The following is a 9,279-nucleotide window of genomic DNA, read 5'->3' as shown; positions in this document are numbered from 1 at the left end:
ACATTGCTAAAATCCATGCTTGGAGTAAAAATTATGCTTGTTTCAGTTGAGGCCGGCTGGGCAGGGCCATAACCCACGACTCAGTTGATGGGCCTTGGTCAAAACGATGGCCCACTCAGTCCCACCATGGATGACCTTCATCGTCTTTTAAGTCAAGGTCATTTTGGTCTTTCCCCCTATGCTTTGGGCATTTAAACTACGTCCTTTAGAACCTAAACTACATTGTTTTACTCAATCTAATAATCTAGTCAGAACCAACCTAGAACCCTCATTCTCCAAAAATCACCCATATTAGAATGAAAATAAGAACAATAATCGATAGTTTCTCCCAAGAACAAGCAGAGGTCTTCAAGTTCAGCCCAGAAATCCAAAGGATTTCCTTGTAGATTTTTTTCACCAGGTATGTGGGATTTAACTAGTGGATTATTTTCTTCCATTAGGTCCCTAAAATTCATTCAGTTCCTTGATTTTTTCATACCTTGATTAGACCTAGGATTTCTAAAACCTTGAAGAATTCTTGGGATTTTAGTTGTTGTAGTATCCTTAATCGAAATAGCATGTTTTCATGGAAATTTTGCATAATTTCCTGTATAAAACATAGAACCCTAGTTTGTGTAACTTCTGTTAGTTCATGAATTATACTTGCTAAGTTAATAAATAGAAAATCATGCTCCAGGGCTTAAATGTGACATTATTAGTATATAAATGTTATATTCTTAGATTGCATGTCAGTATCTTGAGCTATTCAGAATATGGGTACATCTTAGTTTATATGTAATGAGTTGGGAGTAGACTTAGCACTGAGTTGGACTAGAGTTCCGCATACCCTCAAAGTCTTAGAACTACATGCTCGCATAGGTTTATAAGTTCCCTCAGTTGGGTGTCACATTTAGTGATCACACCATAGTCATGCATCTATACCCCTTGCAAGGTATATTTGGTCCTCTCGATGGGGCTTCTGCATTAGATTCCTTGTTTAGCTCACATGGTTTATGTCGGTTAATAGTAGCTCCCACAGTCAGACTCTTAGTGCATTAACGTGACTTTAATTATATATACGTTAGTATTGAGTTCAGCATGTACCTTCATGATTAGTACTTGTTCATTGTATTCAGTAAATGCTTTTTAGTTATACTTCAATACATATCTAAATCTTTGTTCAGATTATATCATTGCTCAGTTACGTATTGTTCAGCCTATACATATTATTCAACCTAGTTTTTATATCATTCATACTCAGTACATTCCAAGTACTGACGCATACTTTGCACTACATCATTTCATGATGTATGTTTAGATATTCAATATCCAGATCATGCATAGATTGGTTCTCGGTTCACATGAAACAACTTAAGTGGTGTGTCTTCATATTTCGAGGACAACATACATGAATTCATTTTTATGTTTACTTTCAGGTTTAATTTTGTTAGAGTTATGTGGGGGCATATCCGAACAACTCAACTAAGTAGAGGCTTTTTAGACATAGTAGTAAATTCAGCTAGATTTGTTAAGTGGTTGTGTGATTCATCACTAAGCTCTAAGTATATTTTACATATTCAACCTAGTTGGTGTTCTTGTCCATTTCAAATATCCACTATTTTTAGCTTTCGTATAGTTCATCTCTTACTTAATTATTCCTAGTATGCTTATGATATGCCAGACTCAGGGTTAGGATGGGGTAACTAGTAATCCTAAGTCTCGTGTTATGCCTAAAGGGTAGCCTCGGGCCGTCATAGGAATAGAGATAGGTTGAGTATTAGGAAGACTGTCTAAGCCGAAGTCTATTTCTCTCTTAGAAGAGACTTAACTAAGATCATCTGGAAAGACCTCTGGAAACTCACTAACAACTGGAACTAACTAAATAAGCGGTGTCTCGACACTTGATTAATTAACTCGGAATAAGTGATAGATGCACCCCTTAGAGACTAACTTTTTGGCCTTAAGGTATCAAATGAATTGACCTGTCACGACCAAGGGGTACACCCTAGATATAACATGGCACATAGAACCCCGAAGGACTCCATGTAAGCCACTTAGCATATCATAACATAAGATAATGGAAAAGTGCGGAAATTTCAAAACATTTTTGATACAATCAAAGTCATTATAAAAGCAAAGCGGAAGTCTTATTACACTTGTATCAAACCATCTAGAACATGAATATCTTTGGGACGCAGCCCATACAAAAGTCTAAATCATAAAAGGAAATGGTGGCTATATCCTCGATGCTATGAGGACTCACCAAGTCTTCAACTCCTTGCTTCTACTAAGAACCTATTCTCATAGATGGAACTCAAAATCATCGGACCCTACATTAGCTGAGAATGTAGGCAAGAATATGTACAAAATGTACTAAATATGATAGCTAGCATAACATCATAATAGCATTATAGAAGAGTCAGTCAATCATAAGAGATACGCCATAAAAATAAGAGATACTTATTAAAACATAAACTATAGGCATAAGAGACAACCACATAGTCATAAGCATAATCTCTAACATAGGGATACTATAAGAATAAGTCAACCTTTAGTCCTTCATATCATAAGAGGAACACTTCATAAGTAGCTACAAGTCATACTTGTGCAATGCATGGATAAGACCCCATAATCTCACCCACACTAAGTACCATCCTTAGCTTATCTATCATAAACAAGAGAACCTTCAGCTTTTGTCCAACATATCAAGGAAGGCAATTATAGCAACAATCCAATCTAATCATACAACATATAAGAGAAATACTTCATAAGTCACCTCATGGTAACCTTGTGTAATGCATGAATAAGATCCCACAATCCCACCCATGCTAAGCTAGATACTTTAGGCCCTCATTCAAATTTATCATCTCTTATTCTCATAGTTAACTTATTTCTCATAGACAAGGGGAATCACCTCTAGTCATACATGTATTGGAAGGGCCTTTCAAGCTACGTTCTAAACTAGTCCTTATCATATTTCATAGCTCATTGAATGTTACTTATTTTTAAGACATGGGAACTCACCTCTCTATGTCTATCATAAAGGCCAAATGGGTATTTACCTCTCCATTTCGATCATAAAGGCCAATAGGTATTCACTTTTTACATTATATGTATAGTCATAGGTATTCACCTCCATAAATATTTTAGGTAAACATAGGTATTCGCCTCCATGCCCCACCATTATATGATATAGGTATTTGCCTCCATATCATTACATGAGGATCATAGGTATTCGCCTCCATGTCCAACATAAAGGCTAATGGGTATTCACCTCTTGCTTTACTATAGAAGTTATATATATTAAGGGTAGTCACCATACATTTCTCATATCATGTCATGGGTAATCAGCTTTTGATTACTAACTTAGGAATATGGGAGCTCTCTTACATCCTTCTCATATAAAGGTCTTTGGGGGAATCACCACAAGCCTTATCGCATTTCATAGTCCTTGGACTTAGATTCATTTTAGGTGAGCAAGCCTTTCAACCTAGAATCATTCTATGTGAGAGAACCTTTCATATCATACCATTTTCATGCTTAAATGTGTGTGTGAGAATGTTCTTTCACAACACAACAACATATCATAATCATACACACTTTACTCTCAAGGTGTTCTTAAGCAAATACATAATTTCATAAAACATGCATGAACCTCATACTTTACCTCCTTGAGGTTTCTAAACTTTCCTTTAATCATCATATCTTGAATTTTACATTAGACATGGATATCATCATAACTCAAGTGATTCTATCACTTCATACATTCAAACATTCATGGGGTAGGTTAGGTGGGTAAAGTCCTTCCACAATAATTCTATCTAATAGTTTACCATTATCATGTAACCTTCACTCTTAAATCCTTAACATACATAATTCATCATATTAACTTTACTCTCAAAACCCTAGTAATCATCATTCATGACTATAAGCCTTACTCTCAAGCTTTACTTCCTACAATCATCACACATACCTAGATTTCAAGGCATTGTAGTCAGATGCTTCATTATTAAGTGATTCTAGTCATATATCATCATAAAGGTTCAATCTCAAGCCTTACTAGTCATGATCCATCACATATGCAATTAATGCCTACTTTATTTTACTCTTGAACAATTACTATACATGTCATCAACCCTAGAAGATTATCTCTAAATCGTCAATTTCACCTTCCGTGGCATAAACCAACATTACTTCAATTTGATCAATTAGACTAGGGTTAGGCATAGAAAACATGTAATACCATCTTAATAACATTATTCACTACTAATTATATAATAAACAATCAATATCAACTCAATTTGGTCAACATACAACATAACCCATAACATTGAAGAAGCCCAAACTTGAATTGGGGAAATCTTCATCAAATTGGGGAATTCTAGGAAGGTCCATGGATGAATAAGCTATCATGCCTTGATTATAAAGCCCTCACAAATCTTGGAATATTGGAGGAATTTGACCTAGGTTTGACTCTTCTTCTTCTGCTTCGAGTTTTCTAGAGAGAGGATTTTTTAGAGGATGAACTTTGGGAACTTTTAGGGTTTTAGGATATAATGACTTAATTGGGGTAGTTAAAGGGTTAAAATAGCTTATATAGGTGTACTAAGACTATACAAAATGACCTCACTTAATAACCACCTAAAAAGGAATTTCCCTAAATACCCCTGACTAGGCAGCCTACTCCCAAGCACCACGACAGGCTCCACGAGCCGTGGCCCTCACCACGAGTCGGGGTACTTCCCGTGTTTCTTGGGTAGTGGCTTGGCCTTGGTGTCTTGACCTTCACAAATTGAAGGCATCTTCACAAGCCTTCCCACGAACTGTGGTCTTTACCACTGGCCATGAAGTGGCTAGTGAAGGTGAGCCATTTTGAGGCAGCTTCAACCTAGCTATTGACTTAGCCTTCACGAGCCACATCACGAGCCATGGTGTTGGTCATGAAGTGGGGGAGTGCTTAGGAAGCCTTGGGGCAGCCTTGGCCCTTCACTTGAGTCACGACCCAGGGTACTTCCTAGATGTAATAAGGCACATAGAACCCCGAAAGGCACCATGTAAGACACTTAGCATATCATAACATAAAGCATTAGAACAATACGAGTAAAAACACATTTAGGTCCAAAAAACTTTACAAAATAAAACGTAAGTCTAGACGTGTCTCGATTAGCCATCTATTACAATGCTAGAGTCAAAATAAATTCACAGCCCAAAACAACATAATCCGGAAGTGAAAATACAAGAATGAAACTACAATGATAGAATCAATCCTTGAATCAGGAGGACTCACCACGAGCAAGGAGAAATGAGAAAATCCAAGCTCTAGCCACAATGGGGACCGCCTTGAGAACCAGACCCTACACTTGGGAAAAATCTAGGAAAATATGGGTTAGTACAAAAATGTACTAAGTATGATAGTCATGCTTAAAATCATGAAAACATGCTAAAAGGGACATTTTAGTTGAATGCATGCCATTACTAGTTTAAAGCATCATTTTGAAGATAATGGAAAAGCATAAGTCATAGGCATAGTCAAATCATAGATTGTCATATCATAATAGGGACATACCATAAATACCCTCAAAGCAATACTTGTGTAGTGCATGAATAAGATCCCATAATCGCACCCATACTCAGTAAAGCTTTTTGAGTAACTATAGTTCATGTTTCATATTCTTGGTCATAGTATCATAAAAGGACATTGGCCTTAAACGACATAGACCATGTGAGCTTACCACAAAATCCGGTGTCTATCCCACACTGAAAAGGGGTTGTACTACTTGCCTAAGGTAGAACCATACTCTTAGCTTAGGTGGATCCATTAGGTAAAGACTTATGTGGACACATAGTTATGGGATAACGAGATTGCTACAGAAACCCACCCGAACTCTACCAAGGTATAAGGTTTCCATCTCATGAGATACATATTTTTGGAACTCAGACTCAACTAAGGTAGAAGGAACCTATTTTGAAAGTCGGACTCAACTATCATATAAGCTTCCATCTCGTATTCATATGCACTTGATGCTAAACATTAGTTCCAATAGATTACATTAAGTCTTAACTTAAGTGCATATTCATGAAAGAATGAGTTGACACTCAATCCAACATAATTTATACTGAGCTCATATATTCAATAGGTGAGAATAGCCTCTCAACCTTAAAATCATCATATTTTGAGAAAACCTTTCACATCATATCATATTCATACATAAGTGTGTACATGAGGATAACCTTCTAACAACACAACAACTAGATCATAATCATAATCACTTTACTCTCAAAGTGTTCTTAAAGCATATACACAGATCTCAAAATCATGCATAATTCTCATACTTTCCCCTTCAAGGACCATATACCATATTCAAGAAACATATCTAGATTACTAAATTAGACATGGATGTGATCATAATTCAAGTAACCCAATCTCTACATACATAATCTCATACCATTCTTCTATATTCAACAAACCCACATCACAAGATCATAGTTGCGTAATATGGGGTTTCATTAATTCTTGGGTATTTCAATATAAAAACCATAATAAATTGTCAATTCAATCATAATTTAAACTAAATCAACCATTAGAATCATTTTTGAAAGGAACCCATGACTTGGAGACAAATCCTAACTTTTGGGGGATTTCTATCATTGAAATTGAGGTTTTGAAGGGACTCCATGGATGAATGCTATCCATGGATGAAGGAAAAACTTGCTCCTTGAGCCATAGCCCCAACCTACTCCTCCTCCTATCAATGGAGAGAATTTCCTTTGGAGAGGATGAAGTTCTAGGTTTTCTTTTAGATTCTAGGGAGAGTGACTTAATTGGGGGAATTTGGGGTATAAAAAAGCTTATATACTTTACTAGGGAAGGACTAAAACGATGTAGTACCAAATTAGGGAAATAACAAAAGACCCCTATGATTTCCAACTTAGAAACTGCAATGTGCATGCAGAAGCTCACCAAGGGAACTCAGTGACTCGCCAAGTGTGCCCTTGGTGTCACGACCTAGGGGTACCCCCTAGATGTAACATGGTGTAGTTGACCCCGGAGGGGTCATATACAAGCCCTTAGCATAATCATAACTTACGATAAATAGGAAATACGAGAAAAATTAAAACTTTTACAATCGAAGTCATTTTCATAACAAAAGAAGCAGAAGTCTTTACAAAACATTTGTCTCAAACCATCTAACATAATACTTGAATGAAACTCTTGGGACGCAGCCCACACAAAGTCTAAACATAAAGGTAAAGTGGATATTATCCTCGAAGTTATGAGGAATCACCAAGATCTTCAACTCTTCTAGATCCTTGAAACCTAGCCTCCAAAGCAACTCAAGCCTCCAACCCTACATTTGGTTAGAATGTAGGCAATATGCGTTAGTACAAAATGTACAAAGTATTAAAGCTAGCACAACATCATAAGAGCATCTTAAATGGTTAGTCAACATAAGACATAAGCATAAGAGATAATAACATGATCATAACACAATCGATAGGATAATCATCAACACAAGCATCATATAAACACAAGTCAACATACGATATATTTAATGAGCATTGGAGATACATCATGTTCGTGGCATAGTCTTTACTTAGACTTTCATGGTTACATACTTCAACCTTAAGTCCTTCACATTACGAGATAACTACTTCACAAGCCACCTCTAAGTATACTTGTGCAATGCAAGGATAGCATCCCATACTACCATCAAAGCTAAGTACCTCTCTTTGGTCAATCTTGGACATAGTCCACTTTCACATTCAAGACTTAGGTCTTCATGTCATCTTAATTATAATCTATGTACATGGTCAACTCTTAAGCTTATCTATGCCATAAGGGTACCATACTTCTAAGTAACTTCAAGACACACTTGTGCAATGCATGATAGGCATCCCATACTACCCTTGACACTAACCATAGCCTTGAAGTCATCCTAGTAATATTTTACCCTACTTTGGCCTCAGTATTAGCTTAACTCTCATAACTAAGGGAATCTCTAACCTTTAGTCAACTATAACTAGGAAAGGCAACTTTAGCACAATCCTATCTCAAGACTTCTCTTTAGTGACCCTAAGTCATACTTGTGTAGTGCATGCATAACACTCAATAATACTATACATGCTAAGTACTACGTTTAGATCCTCATTCTAACACTTCTTGGTTTGGAACCTAGTTCCTTTAATTTCTTTAGAACACTATGAGGTACCCTCTTAAGTGATACGCTCAAATTACACCTCCTTTCAGAAGCATAAGCGATCGTTATCAAGTAAAGAACCCAACTTGTAGGTTGAGATCGATCCCACGAGGAAAATGGTTTAGACTTTACTTTTAACCAACAATTATATTCGATTAGTCAAATTATTTCCAGAAACAGGTAATAAAAAGGGGGGTTGTGCTTGTGTGAAACAAATAGTAAGAACTTAATAAGTAGTCAATAATTAAACTCAACTTTGGTTGTTATCAAGATAAGAGAAATAACTAGGGTATACGTGTTTCCCATAATCTCATCTAGTTGATAAAAAAAAACTAACTTATACGAACCCATAAAATCAGAAGGGCAAGAATTGCAAGAACACTTTTCACTACATATTTTTTCAGATGACATCTCAAGAAGAGTAAAAGAAATATGATAATAATAATAGTAAAATAAAAATTTAAACTAATCCTAAGAAACAAAAAAGGACTACAAGTCAAAATAAATACTAAAGATAATTTCTAAGCCATATTCCCCGGAAGCGGCGCCATTCTTGATAACGTTCAAATATACTTCTTGAAAAGAAATATAAACGATCGTATGCAATATATTTATCCAACTATGAGTCGGGGTCGATTCCACAGAGAATATGGAAGAATATTGTCAATAGCAAATATTTAACTCGATAGTCGTTATATAAAAATGGGGGGATTTAAATTGAAATAAAATAAAAATAATAAAAAAATAGCTTTGAACTAAGTATTTATTCATATTCAGATTATTAAAAGTAACTAGGAATGTGTTCCCCAGAAGCTCATAACGCAGTAATCCTAATAATAGTAATCCTTTTCTAGTGTATTACATGCAAAGTGATAAGTTAGGTATCTCTAAATCCTTGGTCCGGCATCTAGAGAATTTCACCCCGCACCTTGGTCCGGCTACGTGTGTATAATTTACTAACCCTTACCTTTACCTCATATTAGACATCATAATCGATGTTTGGCTTAGTTATTACTTCGCACCAATCGACACTAGCCTATTAGATAGTATCACACTAAATCTATGTTGATAATTCTTTTCTTGTTAATTACCTCCTTGGTCC

Source organism: Solanum stenotomum, chromosome 8 (genome assembly GCF_019186545.1).
Source record: "Solanum stenotomum isolate F172 chromosome 8, ASM1918654v1, whole genome shotgun sequence".
NCBI classification, from domain to species: Eukaryota; Viridiplantae; Streptophyta; class Magnoliopsida; order Solanales; family Solanaceae; genus Solanum; species Solanum stenotomum.
Note: the sequence above shows the minus strand (reverse complement) of the source record.